Source organism: Tribolium madens, unplaced genomic scaffold (assembly GCF_015345945.1).
Source record: "Tribolium madens isolate multiple individuals breed KSU strain unplaced genomic scaffold, Tmad_KSU_1.1 Scaffold_19;HRSCAF=116;Tcas5.2_LG9, whole genome shotgun sequence".
NCBI lineage: Eukaryota > Metazoa > Arthropoda > Insecta > Coleoptera > Tenebrionidae > Tribolium > Tribolium madens.
In genome coordinates, this window is record NW_025400983.1 from 13,593,829 (window position 1) to 13,613,563 (window position 19,735).

Here is a 19,735-nt window from a genome sequence, read left to right on the forward strand (position 1 = left end):
GTTGTTCCCAAAAAAATAAGAAAACTATCAAAAAAAAATGTCGTATTTGGTGGTCTGGCAAGTGCGTGGCATAGTCAGTGTCAAAAACGAAATGGAAAAACTTGGTAGAAGTTTGGAAGATGCCTGACAATTATGAAATTGTGAATTGTAACAAAGTAAACGTCAAAAAACTGGCCTTTGTTAACAGGCCAAATTACATTATAAAATAAAAACAATTTGCGTTTCTTTGCACTCAAGTGTACCTAATACCTATTTGTAAAGGAAAAAGTAAATAACATTTTGATTTGACATTTTTCATTTTCTTCACACACGCTTCGGTCGGTTAAAACGATAGAAACATAAAATATGTGTAACATTTTGAAAGGACATGATACCTATTCCCAACATCAAGTTTCTATGCAAGAACCCATTCGGTTACAAGGACTAAAAACACGTGACTTCATTTGGTAATTCTGTGAGTACGAGCACTAGCAAGTTCAATGCTCTAAAGCTAATTGATTACATTTTAATTTTGTTAAAATTTGGAAAATTTTCAAGCCATTTCAGAGATTGTTGTATTGAAAGCTGTAAACGACTGGGTAATACCCAATCACTTCCACTCATTACGATTATATTACAAGCTTTAAATATAGAGTGAATGTGAATAAATAAGTTCAATGTTGTTTGTAAAATTTATACGTTCAATTGTCTCCGCTCAATATTACATAACGGGAACTATCGTAAAAGCAAATTACAAAATTGAATTAAATATCTGGCCGGCCAGATAATCGCATACGTCAGAATTTTAAGGTTAGTTTTCTCAAAGACATTCAATCCCAGATGACAGGCCTACTTCGATCAGGATACAGGTGTTTAAAATTCGGAAAATCGACCGGAAAAGGCTGGAGTTGTGTAAATACAAAAATACATCCGACACGTTTTCTACTTACAAATTAGGAAAAGGGGCAAACGTAGGTCTTAATTGTGACGATCACAGCCGGAAAAATCACCAGAACGAAAAAGAATTCATTCAGAAATTGAAAAAACTAATACTAAAACACACACGAAAACTAAAAACGGCTGTGGTGAATTCGTTGACAACACTCCCTATGTACACACCACGAACTGACGGCGAATACGCTTCCACAGTTAATATGTATAAGGGGGTGTCACGTGACCGGACCCGGCGTGCGGCTAGAAAAAAGTTTTGAGTTGACTCTTCAAGCCATGAAAGTTTACAACGGGTTACCAATGACACGACGTATGGCTGGGGAAAGACCTTTGGGAGCAAAACTGATTTCCGCTGTTTCTTCTCTTTTTAGGGAAATTATTACCAGTTTATAAATATTACCCTTTAACACCCTAGGCAAGTGTGTTCGTCTGTGCAGATAGATGGTTAGAGATTATATGAAGTGGTGAGAGCAATCGACGGGTGATGGGTAATCTCGAAGAGTGTCATGCCAGGGAGATACAGAGAATATACAAGGTGTTTAGGTATTGAGGTTGAATTTAAATGATATATTTATGGTACGCTACGTAAAACAAAAATTCACATTGTGAAAGGAAATAATTCATTTTATATTATTTGTTTGAGAACTGCTACTACGGCTGCAATAATGGCCATTAGTATCATTATTTATGTTTTACCGTAAATCACAATCACAACCAATTTATTATTTTAATATTTTATGTTCATAAATTTAGAAAAAAATAAGAAAAACGAATCAAACCTATTGAAAACCATTTCGCTGGAAGAGATTAAACAGAAGATTTTCGAATTTTTATAAAAACTAAAACAAAAGCAAATCAAACAGTGACAGTGTCAAAACTATGAAGTGACTTTTCTCTTTCATTGTCATGTATACGATTTTTTCATTTGTTGCAACTATACAATTTTATCTACTAGGAAATGATTCCAGTGATCCTCAAATTATGTACCAATATTTTGGGTTAATTAATATTCTTAATAATAACAAATGTGTGAGTTCTTTTGCCCAACGCCTAAATCCGCCTTTATTCGTAGACGTCATTTTTCAAACGTATTATTGAATAGAGTTTCCAGAACTGTTATTTTACGATCGTGAACATCACCTCCGCCTGTTTTTGCCATTTGACAGTTTCTAACATTTTGGTACTAAAGTCAAAAATTTAAGTTTCTCCCTGGCATTAGAGCTTGAATTATGATTATTACACGGGCGGACACGGAATTTTGGACGATTTGTCATCCGACTGACATAAAAATGTAAAACGGGCCTTAGGCAACTAACCTCTTTTTCGGTTTTTGTAATTTTGATCTTCATAGGAAGAGAAAAAATGACTTCAAATCAAAATAATTTATTGAATTTATATGAAAACACGTATTGCTGGCATTATTGTTTCGGAAAGTCGACGCCAAAATTAAATTTCAACTAAAACTTTCAAATTTTGGTTTCAAACATCAATCATATTGACAATAAAGTGTGGCTTACATTGACATTTTTTGAAGTGACATAAATTTGATGTCCAAAAATTCCGTGTCCGCTAGTGTATGATGATATAAAAGGTATAAATATTAAAAACAGTTTTGTCAATTATAAATGAAATTACAAATGACGTACAGTGACGGACAGTGAATTTCGTCTACCTTTTTTCCGTGAATTCGCCAAATCACTGTAGTCTGTGCTTTATTGTCATAAAAATTGACATTCGAATACGTATTGTTAAATTTATTCAAATTCTTATTCATTTTGGGGCGAAATTTCAAACTGAAAATGGATTGATACTATACCTCAAGCATTGTAAGATAATAAAGCACAGGTAAAAAGTACCAAAGGAGAATCGGGCAACATGACAAACGTTAATAAAAATTCTGAAACAAGGTTAGAAAAACCAAACTACTTTACACTTTTAGTCTTTCATAGAAATTGGGCGGACGAAATTCATTGTCCGTCACTGTACGTCACTAGCTCTTCTTCCATTTGTCCTAAAAAGGCGGGCATTTTTTTTCTCATAAATTGACGATAAAGTGAGAAAAAGACCCAGATTTCAATCTGACTGTGACCACGAAAGCCTATGAACGTTCTTACGTTTTTCCAGCTCTGCCGTATAATAAAGTGAGATACGTATAAATAGCGTGACCGACGTTACACAAATACGTAGCGACAGAGCAACGAAGCTGTTTACAAATGATGAAAAGAGATAACTACAAGTACGTTTTTCGAATTATTAATTTGATTCACACGCATATAATAAAAAAATAATAAAAAAACAGAGATTAAAATTTGTTTATCCAAAAAAAGTCCAAAAAGACCGATAGAAATAATTGCTATTAAGACAACTAGAGTTTTATAGATAGTTTAAAAATCAAGGTCGTAATTTAAATTCGAGCGACTAAGCTAAGATTTTATTTTATTTATAAAACTCGTGTTGTCTTCAACATTTTATGCAACACTAATATTGAATCAAAAATTTTACTAAATGCAAAATCGACAAAAAATATGCATCAAAATAAAAATAATTTTTTGACATCTAGATAACATACGAACTGCCGTGCAACATACGTCCTCAACTAAGACGTCTACTTGATCGAAAGACTTTTTGATCGCACTGTAGATGAAGCGTATTTTAACAGCAACCCGCAACATAAGAGGTATTAGTGTTGCAAAAACGGTTTTTTTTAGATCCTGCATAGAACAATCAAAAAAGTGCTTGTAATAACACTCAAAAACACCCCAAAAAGATCATTTTCTATCTTTTTTTTGAAATTCCTTTAATAGATACTAAAACAGCAATCATATTTAGCATCTTAAAAAATATAAATTACATTCTTTTGAGTTTAAAGATAGAAAAAAAGTTTATATTTTGGATAGTGTAATTTGTCCAGTAAAATTATATTACTTTTTGAGTGAAACCCTAGGGAACCCAATTCCATTGTGATAGTTTCTAGTAACACCCCTTTATTAGAAAAGTCTTTTACTATCAATGACCATCATAATTTGGCAATGAAATTTTATTAGACAAAAAAAATTAAACAAAATTATTGTCTAAAATTGAGTAAAAGGCGTCCTTTACCTTTATGTAGGTATCCGTAGTAAAACTTGGTCACTAAAAGATATGTATAACACTGTTTCTTGCGTGTAGAATGTCAATATAATACACTTTTAACGCAAAAACCAAAAATACTTGTCAAGTAAAGTTTTTGATATTACTGGTTTTAGGCATTTTGTATTTGACATAAAACTGACAAATAATTAAAAACAATGAAAATTTTGTTTCTCTGTAAAAACTTGATATTAGTATATATTATTATTTGGAATGTTTTTGAATTCATTAAAGTGCAAATTCTAGTTAAGATTACAAAAAGTAATGACAAGGATGTTAATTTTAAATTCAAATGGTTTTATGTATATCTCAACTTTTTACATATTTTATTTTAAAATTAAACAAATCTACATTTTTAGGCAAATGACTTTCAGTTCTGATTGTTAAATGTTTTGTAATAAAAATGCTTTTTGCGCTTGTTTGTAGATGCTTCAATAGCAATCTCTGAGTCTTGCAAATCAAGAAGCGTCAGAAGTGTAATTCAAGACTCTACATAGAAGTATAAGTACACCAAACACCTTAAATGTTACTTAATTAGTAATTTTTACAATGCTAAGAATTTTAGTTAAGGACCATTATTTCTCTCGTCGCTAAGGGTGAATTACTCGAATATTTGGTGTAAAAGACAGAAATGCCGTATCTATTCCAGAAAATGTCAATTGCAATTAATTTCACCAATAGAAGATACGATAATCAAAAGAAACTCTGTCAATTTACATAATTTTCTGTCAGCAAGCTTTCAACTGCCCTTGAAATTATGCAAAGAATAATTTTTTAGCAAATTTGGCCTTGACTACCCTCTACCCAAACTGTACCGAAACGAGTTTTTGTACCCAATAGTACATTACAAGCGAGGTGGTAAATATGGCATTACCCCGAGTGTTTATGTATACGATCGAGAGGCACCAGACTCGAGATCGGGTAAAGCACAAGGGGTAATGCCATTACCACCGAGGTTTATATGCGATTTTATTCACAATAACATTATTTTCAGTCAAAAATTGGAGTAAAATAAAATTCTAACAATAATGTTAAGGTCCAAACGTGGTAGGTCATCCAAATGCGTTTGTTTTTTGTCATTTCAGAAATGTCAAAGAAAATATTAAAATAATGTATGAATCTGATTTAAAATCGTTGAAATGAAGCAGTGCACTCCCCCAGAAGTAAGAGAAACTGTTACAGAAGCAATTGAATAATACTAACTTAGCAAAATATTATGCGAAACTTAACAATTTTAAAGAAAAAATTCCCAGTATTTTTGAAATCTTAACGTTAGCAAACCTGCATATTACCGCTCAAGAGAAGTAATATTATTACTCCTCATTAGATATAATGATGTGTTTCCCAACCTTTAAAAGGTTAATAATCGGCATATTACATTAATGATTGTGATTAGAATATAAAAGTCTTTTGCGGTTAAGTGACAAAAAAAAGTGTTTCTTTTATGTTCTACAGCACTAATGTATTTTCCTTTCCTTTTCTTTGTGATACGCTTACAAAGATAAAATAATATAGGTATATCATTCAGAATATAGAAAGTTTCAAAATCTCGGTAGACATTGAAACTAGCCAGACTTTAATTTTAGTTCGAAAAAAGTTAATAGTGTGAACATTCTTTTAATCACAATACGTCATAAAAATGACATTTCTGTTGGATTCTGTTTGAAAAAATAACATAGTAAGTACAAAATGGAAAGGTTGAGAATAATTGAATCTGAAAAAAACAGTGAAATTTGAGGAAAGATCGAAGGAAAGAACAGAATGTAAGGTACTGCAAGAAAGTAGAAATGCAGTTAAAGAAGACAATGTGCTGAGATATGTATAAAACGAGTATAATTGCAAAATTCTGATGTGCACTCAGAACAGCAAAGAATGTGGAAATTGAGAGAGTGTTTTGATTGGAATACGAAGAGAGGTGTAAAATGTGTGGAAAGGAGAGTGAGACAATTGGACATTTACTGAATGGATGTGGTATCTCTAAGAAGGAAAGCAGGTTAAGCAAAAACTATTACATATTTATTAACTAGCAGTAGAACTTAAAATTAAATTTTTTTAAATAAATTTTCGAATATTATTTCTTTTTATTGGAATCTTTGAAAAAATTGTTCTAACAACGGCAAATTGCTTCTCGTTCTCTTTGAGTGTGATGAGGTGAAGACTGTTCTGGCATTGCTGAACCCAAAACTTCGCTTAGTAAAAAAAATATCCAGAAGAAATTGTCCTAAAAAAGACAAGTTTTCTAAAAGGAATAAAAGTGGAACAGAGGGGACAATAGGAGAGAAAAAAAGCTCAAAATCTATTAAAAACCACTATTGTCACAAATTTTGAAAATGACGTAATCGTATCTTCAACCTTAGTAGGTGCAATCGTACACAAAATGAACAACCTAGAACTCTCAAAGTACAAATGTTGCCACCTTAAATTTGAATTTCCATGACCCACCAAGATGTCATTTTGAAACGCAATATAGAAGGTCTTTTTGTGCTTCGTCCAGTTGCTGCCCTCGCTTTGCTCGGCCTTCAATCTCTGATTTTAGCACAAAAACACTCACTTCTATTAATTCTTTACGATACAATCTATCATCTTGCATGAGGAAGAGAAGATATCAACTTTTCTACTTTGCTATGAAAGGAGAAACGGTTAAGTGACAAACAGTGAAACAGAAAACAATCAACACCTTTTTAAATTATATCTCTTCAACATTTATATCACTTATTCTAATTTTTGTACAGTAACAGAATCCATGTAGGTACTTCTCAAAATAATCGTTAATAGCAGTGTTCAGGCAAATTTTCTGAACAAAATCTCCACCCACAAAATTATTTTTTTTAAAGTTAGCAATCTTTGTATATACAGGGCTGTTTCTGAACTGGCGCAACAGAGGAAAATGGCAAGTAACTTAAGAAACCAGAAACACAAAAAATGTAAAAAAAATCTGTCCATAAAAATTTCGAAGTTCTGCTTCGCCTCGATTTTACAATTTTCAATCTCGTCTGTTATAAAATTAAAAAAGTTATGACGTTAATAATTACTGGGTGTTCCGGTTAAACCCCACATTAGAAATATTGGGAGTTCTAACAATAATATTTATTTAAAATTTTGTTTGTAGCCATAATCGGTTAGGTTCTGCTTAATAAAAATACTTTAAAGCTGGCGGCACTTTCTGATACACCGGAAGTGGATATTAACCTTTATTTTTTTATTTGTTATTTCAAATAGAAAGCTATGTTTTTTATTGCGTTTTTGGATTACTCAAGTGATTCTGAGAGAGTTTTCATTAGCCTTCCCTATACCTAAGTTTAACCGTTTTCGAGATATTTAGACCTTTTTAATTTTTTTTTGGATTTGAATCTTCCTATTTAAAAATCAATAACTCTACCATTTTTTATTATGTTGAAACCGTAATAGGGTATACGAAAGACAAATATTAGGTCTTTCCTTTGGTGTATTCATAATTGGAAAAATAATTAACAAACCGCCAAAATGTAAGGTTACGTTTACGAAACTTCAAATACCCTTAACTCAATTTTTCTAAATAAAACACCCCAATTTATATAAAATTTGGATTATAGGCATAATCGTTTAGATCCTGCTCAATGAAAATATTTTCAAGATGGCAGCACTTTCGGTTACACCGGAAATGGGTATCAACTTTGTTATTTTCAATAGAAAGTTATGTTTTGTAATACGTTTTTGGATTACTCAAGTGATTTTGAGAGAGTTTTTATCAGACTTCCCTATACCTAAATTTACCCATTTTTAAATATTTTGACTTTTTTGAAATTTATTGAATTCGCATCTTCCTCTCTAAAAATTGATAACCCTACCATTTTTAATTATTTTGAAATCGTATTTGGGCATTTAAAATTGGAAAAATAATTAATGAACCTCCAAAATTTAAGGCAACGTTTGGGAAACTTTAAATACCTGTAACTGATTTTTTTCAAATGGAAGGCCCCAATTTTTTCTTCGCTAAATGAAGGATAATTTAGTTCTGCTTCAATTTGTATTAACATTCCCTATAGCTTTGATAGTTTTCAAGTTATAGTAACTTCTTTTGATATTGTGAGAAATTCATTAGCTACTTTAGCATATGTTGTCATAGAAATAAGAAAAAAATAGAATATCAAAGTTATTCAAATTTAGATTAAATAAATTTTATTTGTATTTATGAAAAGAATAACATAATTGTGAAAAAAAACTTGGCGTTTCTTCAGTGACAAATATTTCCATGGCAAACTATGATGGATAGTAATGAATTTCTTCCATTGTAAAAAATAGTCAAAATAACTTGGAAATCATTAAATTTAGGTATAAGGAATGTTGATACAGATCGATGCAGAATTAAATTCTCTTTCATTTAGTGAAGAACAAATTAGGGCCTTCCATTTGAAAAAATTCATTTACAGGTATTTGAAGTTTCCCAAACGTTGTCTTAAATTTTGGAGGTTTATTAATTATTTTTCCAATTTTAAATACACGAAAGAAATAGTCTAACCTTTTTTTTTCATATGCCCAAATACGATATCAAAATAATTAAAAATGGTAGGGTTATCAATTTTTAGAGAGGAAGATGCGAATTCAATATATTTCAAAAAAGTCAAAATATTTAAAAACGGGTAAATTTAGGTATAGGGAAGTCTGATAAAAACTCTCTCAAAATCTCTTGAGTAATACAAAAACGTATTAAAAAACATAACTTTCTATTGAAAATAACAAAGTTGATACCCATTTCCGGTGTAACGAAAGTGCTGTCATCTTAAAAATATTTTCATTGAGCAGGATCTAAACAATTATGCCTATAATCCAAATTTTATATAAATATCACCGTTAGAACTTCCAATACTTCTAATGTGGGATTTAGCCGAAATACCCTGTATAACAAAATTTGTTGTTGTAGATTTAAAAATCGGCTTAGATAGTACCATTTTTTATAATTATATTATATAATTTGAATCTTGCTATCTTTCAGTAAAATACAGAAATATGGTCAGTAAAAATAATAATTAATTAGTAAACATACAAGGGGTGAACAGCATATTAATTAGGTGCATAACTTTAAACGTCAAAACAAACAGCAACAATAAGTTTGAAATAAGCCATGAACTGTGACTTGATAAAAGCTTATCATTCTGTATAAATGAAACATTATATTGGGTTTTCCACGTCACGTTTTGTTTCCCAATTACAGTTTCCAGCTTAATAAAATTCTCCAAAGAAAGAATTATCGCAGCCGTGGAAATTTATTTGTAATGACAGGAATTTTTCACTTCCAATTAGAACCATATAATTACCTCATAATAGCACTGTCGCAAGTCTGTGAAACCATTCGAATAATTTCGCCAGAATTTTGTTACAGTAACTAATTATAATAGGACACATAACCCAAATTAAATAATCCAATAGAGATCATCATAATCCATTAATTCTTAAGTAACTGGTGCAAGCAAGACCCGAAGAAAGCTGTATAACTGAATGCGATGAAAGTGTGTAAAACTATATAAAATAATTTTGATTTTCAAAATGGAAAAATTAGAGAGCTGTTATTTGAATCATCTTGGTAGAGCTGTACCTACCTCTTTCAATAACCTGCCTTCACCTCTCCATTGACGTCACGGATGCAAATCGATCAAAAAAATAGTAACCATGCTTTGGGAAGCCCAGACTAGTAAAAGAGCCGTTTTTGATTTCTTTTTTGAGACGAGTCTCGATGTTATTATAAACGGAAAGTAGGCCGCCTCACCTACATCATGTACACTTTAATTGCAACATTATTTCATAAGCAAAGACGCTACTTGTATGCCAATAACAGCTACAGAAGTTATGACGTATTGTTGTGTTTTGAGTTTAGTAGGAAAAAAAATACAAAACTGTTCTTCCCCTAGTCCCACTGAGATTGAGAAAATCGGTGTCATTCATTTATCATTTATTTTGTTGCTTGTTTAATAAAAAAGTTATTTAACATTACACAAACAATGTCCGTGTTTGTGTCAAGTTCAAAAAACACATTTGCACAGATTAAATATGGTTTTTTCTCTTCACACTTTACACATTAATTATTATGAATTAAAAATTCTCTCAAATAGTTTGCTATTTGCGTCAATGCCATTTTACAACTAATAAAATTTGTGAGAAAGATGATTAGGCTATTTTCGTAATTAGTCAAATCATTGTTGTATTATTCTTTAATAAAGCTGTGAACTTTAAGAACTGACGTATTTTGAACAAGTTTTGTTAAAAAAAAAAACAAAAAAAACGAAATCATTAGTGTGTTATTGTGTAATTTTCAGGTACCTACCAATTTAATAAAAATCTAGGTATATTTAGATAAAAAAAATGTTCTAACCGTACCTATAGATATAACTCGTGGCATATTCATTTGTGTTGTCACGGACTTTGTAAAAAATTCTCATTTTATATTAATAAATTTAAAATTTATGGGATCTTTTGAAAAGGAATGGAAGGAACACTAGCAAGAAATTTCAAACTAGTTTTGAATGGTCATATCAGCTGCAATAACATAGGGTATATGACCTTTTACTCGTATATGAATGAAAAAAAAAATGTGATTTTAAGTCTTCTTAATTTTTCAGGTAGTTGACCAGGTAATTTACCAGAATTGGTACAAAATAACATTATTTTGGACTAAAGTATAAAACTGAAGGCTGAAATTATTGTTTTATTTACAAAACTATACAAGGTGTCCCACGTAAGACTTTTAGGTTTAATATAATACTATTATTAGTATTTCTTTTTTTTCCAACGGATTTTTATGAAATTTAAAATGTAGGCAACTTATAAGATAAAGGAGATTCAATTAGTATTAATAATATTACCTCAAGATAAAAAAAATAATTATTTTACATTTAATAAATGTTATCAATTTAAAATTAAGCAAAACTACTATTAGACTAAAAAATAGACCTGTACACAAAAAATAACTAAATCACTCGTCTAAATCAGCAGAAATACGTCGATTATATTGTTAAAATTTTGATCTAATTTTTGTTTTTTTTTATCAAAGTTAACTCTAAAACGATTTCTTTAACGTCTTCAAGTACCATTTATTACAACCCTGAAAATCTGTGATAAATTAAGTTAAGGCTCTAGGGTACCGAATGAACTGTTCAGATTTGGTGTACTGTAAGTTGCATACTCTATTTAGATTTTTATTCAGTGGCAGCTGTCAATCATCCGACCTTCTCTACCTGGTGCCTGGTCCCTTTAGTCATAAAATGTAAATAAAGTAAACAAACAGAATTTCACCATCGATGAGTTTCTCTTATTTCAGAGATTCAGATTCTAGCTCAGTAGAAACAAAAGTTCATTTTTCTCTTGATTTTGGACTTTGGAATAATTTTTTGACAATAATGTCACTTTGACAAATGAGTTTTCGCAAGTTAAATAAAAAAAAGTGTGGGAAAAACATAATTTTGATAAATAGCAACTCAAAGAAATAGCTTTAAGATAAAAAACAAAGTCATTTTTAACAAAAACTATCATTATTTATTAATAAATTAAAAAAAAATGTATCTTTCATTTTACGTCAAAACTGCAAAGGAGAAACATTTTTCGCTTCACCTGAAACTAGCAAAATCCAAAATCAAAAGAAAAATTTACTTTTTTTTTGGTTCATTATTATGCTCAGATAAACCAGGTGCTTATACCAACCCAGTTCCAGAAAATTTTGAAAAACAAGGTCTAGTGGTGGGTTTTGCTAAATTTTAGGTTGCTGGTAGGGACTTATACAGGGTGATTCTTAAATAGACCGACAAAATTTTATCCTTGGTAGTATCAAATGAGAACATGCTGGAAAAAATATTTAAAAAATTCTTTGTTTAACCGTTCTCCAAATAAAATTTATTTAAGTGATTTTCGAAGTAAAGCGTACGCCACTGACGTGTTCGTAAATAGTATTAGCACAGGTAGTGGAAACCATGGTATTAATTTGATAAAAATGTACTTGATTATTGCAACAATTCATAAACGCCGTAAGTGGCACGGATCAAGGGGGTTTTGCCCTTAAAAGATATAAACCTAAAAATCGTACAGTTTACCTCCATTTATCGTTGGGAAGCTGTGATAAAATTTAGTCGGTCTATTTAAGAATCACCCTGTATATTGAAAACGTACAATTTTATAACTTGTTTACTTTTTGACTCTTTGCAGTTTGCTAGTGGCTCTCTTCCACTGCAGTGCTTTGAAATTTTCTAATCAATGTTGTTGAAAACGTTGTATTGAAATTATGGGTAATAATTCTAAACAATTTCTTTCAAAAAAAAAAGAAAAATTCGAAAATGATGCGTAATTATTGGGAAAAACAACGAAAAGGTTCTAAAACTGATCTTCCAAGTAAATCAAGTCTTGCAGAATGTAGTTTTCAGTCAATTGAATCGAGTTCCGATGACGATGAAGTGTTTATTATTCCCAAAGAAACTAGTCAAGAACAAAATTTTGTTCCAAGTGGTCGAAGAATTGTTGACATAGGGCATTTATTTTTGGAATTAAAAAACATAAAACATAACATTTTTTCTTGTAGTTTTTTGAACATTAACATCATTCTAGAAACACATTTGTGGTTTAAAAGTGTTTTTAAATACAAATGTAGTATGTGAGGGGCAATAGGAACTTTTAGTACCGAAAAAGAAAATCACACAAATGAAGTAAATGAAGCAGTTGTTTGTGGCACAGTAGTAATAGGTGCTGGTTATTCTCAACTAACAGAATTTTGCGCAGCTTTGAACATTCCACAACTGGAAATGCAAAATGCATGTCTACAAAAAAATTCGCAATGCGAGACCCTATGGACCTAATTATTTCATTCAAAAAATTGAATGCCGATATCATATACTACGAAATTTTTGTACCAAAATTAGTGAAATCGCTAAAACTCTCCGATCCGACATAAATATAAAAACATTCTTGCGCAACAATTACTTGAAACTTGAACATTTTTAGGTGCAACACCAGATGGATTAGTCGGTTAAAATGCTATTGTTGAAATTAAATGTCCATTTAGCGCGAGATACACCGATATTAAAACTGCCATAGAACGAAATAATACACATAACACAATAACGATMAACATAATATGTRTCTCAYCACAAATACCTAGAATCGTTTTTAACACAAAATTAATTTGGCTAATTAGAGCTGTCCGTAAAGACCAACTCATATAATAATCCCTAAGCAAAAACCGTCCTCAGTAAAATTAATATAAATATTATATTTTAATTTTTTATTTTTTTTATTTTTTAGGTTTATGTATTGGTCTTAGTGCCTTTATATTAAACCTATCTATTTTTTTAATTTATTTTTAAATAGATGAATAATAAAAAAAAAATTAAGTTTTGAAATGAACTAACAATTCTCTTATTGAGGGGTGCAAATGCATATCTTTGCTTTGAACAAACGCAATAAAACGATCATGTTGTGGGTTACATCCTGCGGTGTGGCCCGGCCTGTCATAAATTGTGGCTCCAGGTACAGAAGATCGTGTATTATTGGTTGCCTACTTTCAATTTAATTTTTGCTTTATATCAAAGAATTAAGAACAGTTATCAAATTCGCATTATATCAGGGCACTGTATTTTTAAATTACCTATAAACTGTTTTTTTTTAATTCAATACGGTATACCGTTATCAAAAAATCTTAATAATTAAAATTTTCACATTTTATTCAATAAAAAACTGTCTATTAACTTATTTAAAGCGGGAATATTTCCCTGGTCTCCATTTACCTTTAAAGAAACACTACAAACATCAAGAAACTTTTCAAGTCCAAATTTGCGACTAAAAACAATGAAATAAATTTACATGTAATAGGTATACGCCAGCTTTCAGGGGGTCTGGAGCCTTAAGACGCCTTTAGAACTTTTAGAACCATTAAACCAATTAAACCAACCAATATTAAAATCACATTTCAAAGGTTAGGATTGTTTAAGTAATGTGATATTTATTTCTAGCTACTAAATAACCTACATTTTAAAATCCGATAGAATCCGTTGGCAAATAACAGAGATATTAGATCCGAAATTCTTAGGTGGGAGACACCCTGTATAACACTGCAATAGCAATAAATTTTAAAAGATACACATATTTCCATTATTCCTACACCTATTTGCATTGCATTTCTTTCTTATTTCGACGTATGTAGATCAAGAAAAAACAAACGAAATACTTCCAATGATAATTGCAAATGAGTTATAAATACAAAACAATGGAAACCTTAGGCGATCAACTGATTAATAAAGAGTGTTTTTTGGCACCGTGAATGGAAAATTACACTTTTTCTTACTTTTCCACTTTTACACTTTTGATCAGTGCTGTGTTTGTGTTTCTAGTTTACAGACAACGTATAAAACACTTAATTGGCAGCAATCAATACTAAATTAAACGAAATTTGTTGCACTTGCTGCTTAATGATTTAATTTCATAGATATAATAAATTATTTTCATGTTTTATATGATACTACCAGATATCAATCCAAACAAGAAATACAAACAAGAAATTTTGAGTATGTACCATTAGTAGTTTATATCGTCTACCGAAAGATATATTTACAACCTTTTATGGATTTAAGATGATATATCTTTCGGTACACGTTACATTAAATATACAGAGTGGTTATAAATGATTTTCATCTAGCCAGCTTTGGAATTTTTTTGCATGTAACTTTATTTGTGCCGCTCTACTTTTTTGAAAGCTCTAGTTCTGTCATTAGTGTCAATTATTAATTAATAATAAATTGTTGTTATTTAAAATTTTTATTGTTTCAACTAATTTCCAATAATAATTGATAATAATGTATACTTTGGAATAAAACAAGTTTATAATTGAAGTCTATTTTCGAAGTGGACGCTTAGTAAACGGCGATTTTTTAATTTTGAGTTACAACAAGTAGGTACCCCTATTTTCGTAAAGCGGTATTTTTTATTTTACATGGAAAATTCACAGCTGGCTAGATGAAAATCATTTATAACCACTCTGTACTATGGCTATGTATTATACAACATACAGGACTAGAAGTGAATAAAAGTTACTTACTATCTGTGAATGATAGAGTAGAGAAGACGAGTTATTTCAGAGAATAATATACAGGATGATTTTTAGAGTTACGAAAACAGCCTTTGCTAAATGTTGATGGTTTTCAAGATACAATTTTTAGTATAGTCGTAGTAGTATTGACGTACGCAAAGCTTTATTGAGGATTAGCAGCCTTGCGGTCGGCCGTAACAATTTTTCACTGCTGGTGGTACTACCCTGAAGATTTACAAAAGAGCCGTATTCAGAAATTTTCGTGGTAGGATTTTAACTTATTACAGGCAAACATTGGGGAATTTATACAGGGTGCGCCAGAACTCGCGCCCCAGAGAAAAATGCCAAATGCCGGGGGCAATAGGTCGCCAAAAAGTGCAGCCGAAGAAGTAATTTTTGCTTGCATAAGAGAGTTATTAGACTCTTAAATCCACCAATCCCAGAAGAGCACCTCAAGGTGTGATTGAAAAATTATATCCATTGCTAGGTTACGAAAATAATACCAATTTGCCCAGAATTTTCATTAAATAGCTGGTCTACTGTAATTTTGCGTTTGACATTTATTAATTTGTGGGTGACATTACCTGCTAGTTTCCAGTATTTTTCTCGCATAAGAGGTTGTTCACGAGTATAATGAGACAGAATCGTTAATTATTATCAACAATTATCAAAAATTATTTTGAAACATTCTGGAAATTCCTGATGAACCGACTTCTTCACAGGTATTGTTCTTTCTCAACTTTTTCTTCGATCTGATTCAGATTAACAAACCGATAAATGAATTTTAGAGCTTGAAAACTAGTGCGTTATCTTTATGAAACAAAGAAGCAAGTGAGAGTGAGACCAGAAAAACATATTTACTTTAATGCAAAATTAACAGAAAAATGTACTTTTTAGAAAGAGAGTCACGTTATGTTGAAATAAGTTGATATTATTGACAAACCACATGATTCCTCGAAAGACCAGCCCACAAATTCACCGAAAAGAGTTGCTGAACAGCCCTCGGAATTAAAACATTTGGATTTTACTTTCCGGCAGCAAAAATGCTAATTTTTCGTACTAAATACAAACATCGCAATATTCTTCTGGATTTTTTAATGAAAAAGCAGCCAAGGGGTTATAGTAAGCTCATGTGAGTGGAAGAAAACAACAATAAATTGTAATTTGCAAAATTTTGAGGTTAGAATTTCTCTATCGGGCAAAAATGCCTAAATACGAGAGTAAAACTACAATTTTAGTATTAAAATTAATAACCTGTTTTATTTAAACACAATTTCTTATAAAAAGTACATCTTTCTGTTAATTTTGCTTTAAAGTAGATAAAGAAACTTGCGTAGTTCTTCATGTTTTTCTGGTCTCACTCTCACTTGCTTCTTTGTTTCACAAAGATAACGCACTAGTTTTCAAGCTCTAAAATTCATTTATCGGTTTGTTAATCTGTATCAGATCGAAGAAAAAGTTGAGAAGGAACAATACCTGTGAAGAAGTCGGTTCATCAGGAATTTCCAGAATGTTTCAAAATAATTTTTGATAATTGTTGATAATAATTAACGATTCTGTCTCATTATACTCGTGTACAACCTCTTCAGCGAGAAAAATACTGGAAACTAACAGGTAATGTCACCCACAAATTAATAAATGTCAAACGCAAAATTACARTAGACCAGCTATTTTTTAAAATTCTGGGCAAATTGGTATTATTTTCGTAACCTAGCAACGGATATAATTTGTTAATCACACCCTGAGGTGCCCTTCTGGGATTGGTGGATTTAAGAGTCGAATAACTTTCTTATCCAAGCAAAAATTACTTCTTCGGCTGCACTTTTTGGCGACCTATTGCCCCCGGCATTTGACATTTTTCTCTGGGGCGCGAGTTCTGGCGCACCCTGTATATTAATTTAATATTAAAGTGATAATGCAGATTTGTAAAGAAACAATCCCAAAATATAGTTGAATATTAAAATTATTATTATTTTTTTTTTGATGAAAGCCCAAAAACAAATTTCTGTTACGGACCATTTCTTCCTACAAACCTTTGAAGCGTGCCTGTCCTAAGAAATGCAAATTTGTTTATGGCATCTCTACCGCAAGCCCCATGAACCACCGTAGGGGGTAATCGTCTTATTCTATAATGAGTCTCAAATATTGTTGGTACCAACTATAAATTCTCCGTTGAACTATTTAAATAAATGTATTTTTTTATCTTTGTTGTTGGTATCAGAAGCAATTAACGCTAATCATAGTAATTTTAATTATTTATTTTGATTAAAATGTCGTTAAACATGAGTAATAAGGAAAATTGCAAATGTAAATACACAAACATAAATCTAGGGTAGGCCATATGTTGGTTCCTTGTTTTTGTTATTAATTATTATTGTTATTAAAACTACCCTGTTGAGTATTTTTGAATGATTGTTGCTTTGTTTAAGAGAGTACACCTGGCTGCCGCGGCTAGCTTGGCAGTAGCCCATTCTCTTAACCCAATTTTGCAATACACTATTACACGATGGATGTTTTTGTGCGTCAATGGGTTGTGGATCGTTGGAGTACAACGGTCTTTAACAATTTTCCATAAAAAATAAATCCAACGGCGTCATATCGCATTTTGACCAAAAATATTTTTTTCTTAAACCGGAGGTTTGACACTATATACCTGTCAATATGTCAAACGCGTGAAAATGTGAAAATAACAGGCACTTCAAAAAGAAACTTTCAAATGGCCCATCTAATTTTGAAACAGAATTTTAAATAAGTAAATCTGACCACACGGTGTAACTGTTCATTTTTTTAGGTTTTAACCCATTCAATGAGTCATTATCAAGGGGCTTATTCAGAAATTGTCAAAAGTTACAATTAAAAACAAACAAGTATACAATTTTCTAAATTAGTCAAAATCGAACGGATTTCCTAGAACACTTTCTAAAATAATAAATTGGTTATTATTATTGATATAATAAACAATTATATCGTGTTGTCGGATTTATTTAAAATTCTCTTTCAACGCAACAAGTCCCACGATGGGTACCTATATAAAGAAAAGTCTAATTTCTTACACTACCAAAAAGATAAATAAAAACAATAAAGATAACAAAATAGGGTTTTATTCTCCTTTTTAGTATTTTTCATGATGAAACCTTACTTATTGTATCGTACCACTCTACAAGCTGTTCCGGCTAAACCCCACATTAGAAGTATTTTCGGTTACACCGAAAATGGGTATCAACTTTTATTATTATATTATTTTCAATAGAAAGTTATGTTTCTTATTGCGTTTTTGGATTACTCAAGTGATTTTGCGAGAGTTTTTATCAGACTTCATCCCTATACCTAAACTTAACCGTTTTTCAAATATTCAAACTTTTTTGAAATTTTTTTACTTTGCAAATTTCTTTTCAAAAATCGATAACTCTACCATTTTTAATTATTTTGAGATTGTATTTGGGTATATGAAAAAGGAAGGTTAGATCTTTTCTGTTTTTATATACTAGTTTTTGACATGTCAATTTTTTTGTCAAAATTTTCATTTGCAGTAATTCATTTAAAACATCACAGCTGTTGAACCATTTGCGATAAGTAAATAATTTTTTTGCATTCGATAACCAAAGGATCGAAGAGTTTTCTAGAATTTTTAAATTGTCATCTGTCAAATTGCAAGGCTAGTATGATTTTTTGAAAATGATCATTAACAAACAGCTATAAGTCAGTTTTTTCAAATGAAATGACTCTATTTTCTCAACGGCAGTCAAAAGTACATCAATTCGCAGAAGGATTTTTATCAACATGTCCCATACCTATCTCTTACAGTTTTTGAAATAATCACGAAAAACATGTTTTTGTTGTTTATTTTTATAGTTAATCATGTAGTTAATCTCGTAGTTCCGAAAGTTCAGCCATTTTGGAAATAATTTATCTCAACTCAGACTGGTCTATTTGGGTTGTGTACAAAATTTCAAATTGCTATCTGCATTAGATGTTAAAAAATTTCTAATTTAGGCCCTAAAAGAATCACCTTGTATAGTATGTCCCCGGATTTGGTTTAGAAGAGAAAAAAAAAATTCGATTTTACGCCAACAGTGCAAAGGAAAAATATTATTTGCTTTACCTGAAAGGAGCATATCTGTAGTTAAAACTTCATTATCCTAACTCACTAGAAAGAAAAGTTCATTTTTCTCTTTCTCAATTCGGGGACATACCTACTGATGTATACATCTAAAATGCACCCCCCCTGTACAATATTTTAAACTTTGATAACAAATTTTATGAGAATTTATTTATATAAGTCCATTAGCTACAAATATTTTACATTCTGTTGCTACTGCATTTTTTCTTTGTATGTATTGTTTGTAAAGTAAATTGCACGGAATAATAATATTACTATTAATTACAATTTATGCGCCAAGTTCAGGCAACCACCAATTCGAGTACCTTTTACCTGCACAGAACCCCAACATTTGTGGATGGGTTGGTTCATTTCGCTAACGGTCGCATCTATTCTAATTTTCTAAATTACAATGTAGTGCTGAATGTGACCTCTAAATCCAATTTCCATTTCAATTTCATTATTAAATAGAATTTTTGCTTTTATTTCATTCATAGACCCAAACAGCCTGATCAAAACATCCAAATTTGCCAATTCTT

The 19,735-nt window shown here is 30.8% G+C and overlaps 1 protein-coding gene across 1 annotated transcript in view; it reads right to left on the reverse strand.

Annotated features, from left to right (window-relative positions):
• LOC123012857 (elongation of very long chain fatty acids protein AAEL008004-like) overlaps positions 1 to 1,117 on the reverse strand; it is a 33,452-nt gene extending 32,335 nt beyond the window's left edge. Inside the window, exon 1 of the mRNA XM_044411040.1 lies at positions 930 to 1,117. The gene's annotated coding sequence lies outside the window, so the exon portion shown is untranslated. The remainder of the gene's footprint in view (positions 1 to 929) is intronic.
• Between the last annotated feature and the right edge of the window lie 18,618 nt (positions 1,118 to 19,735).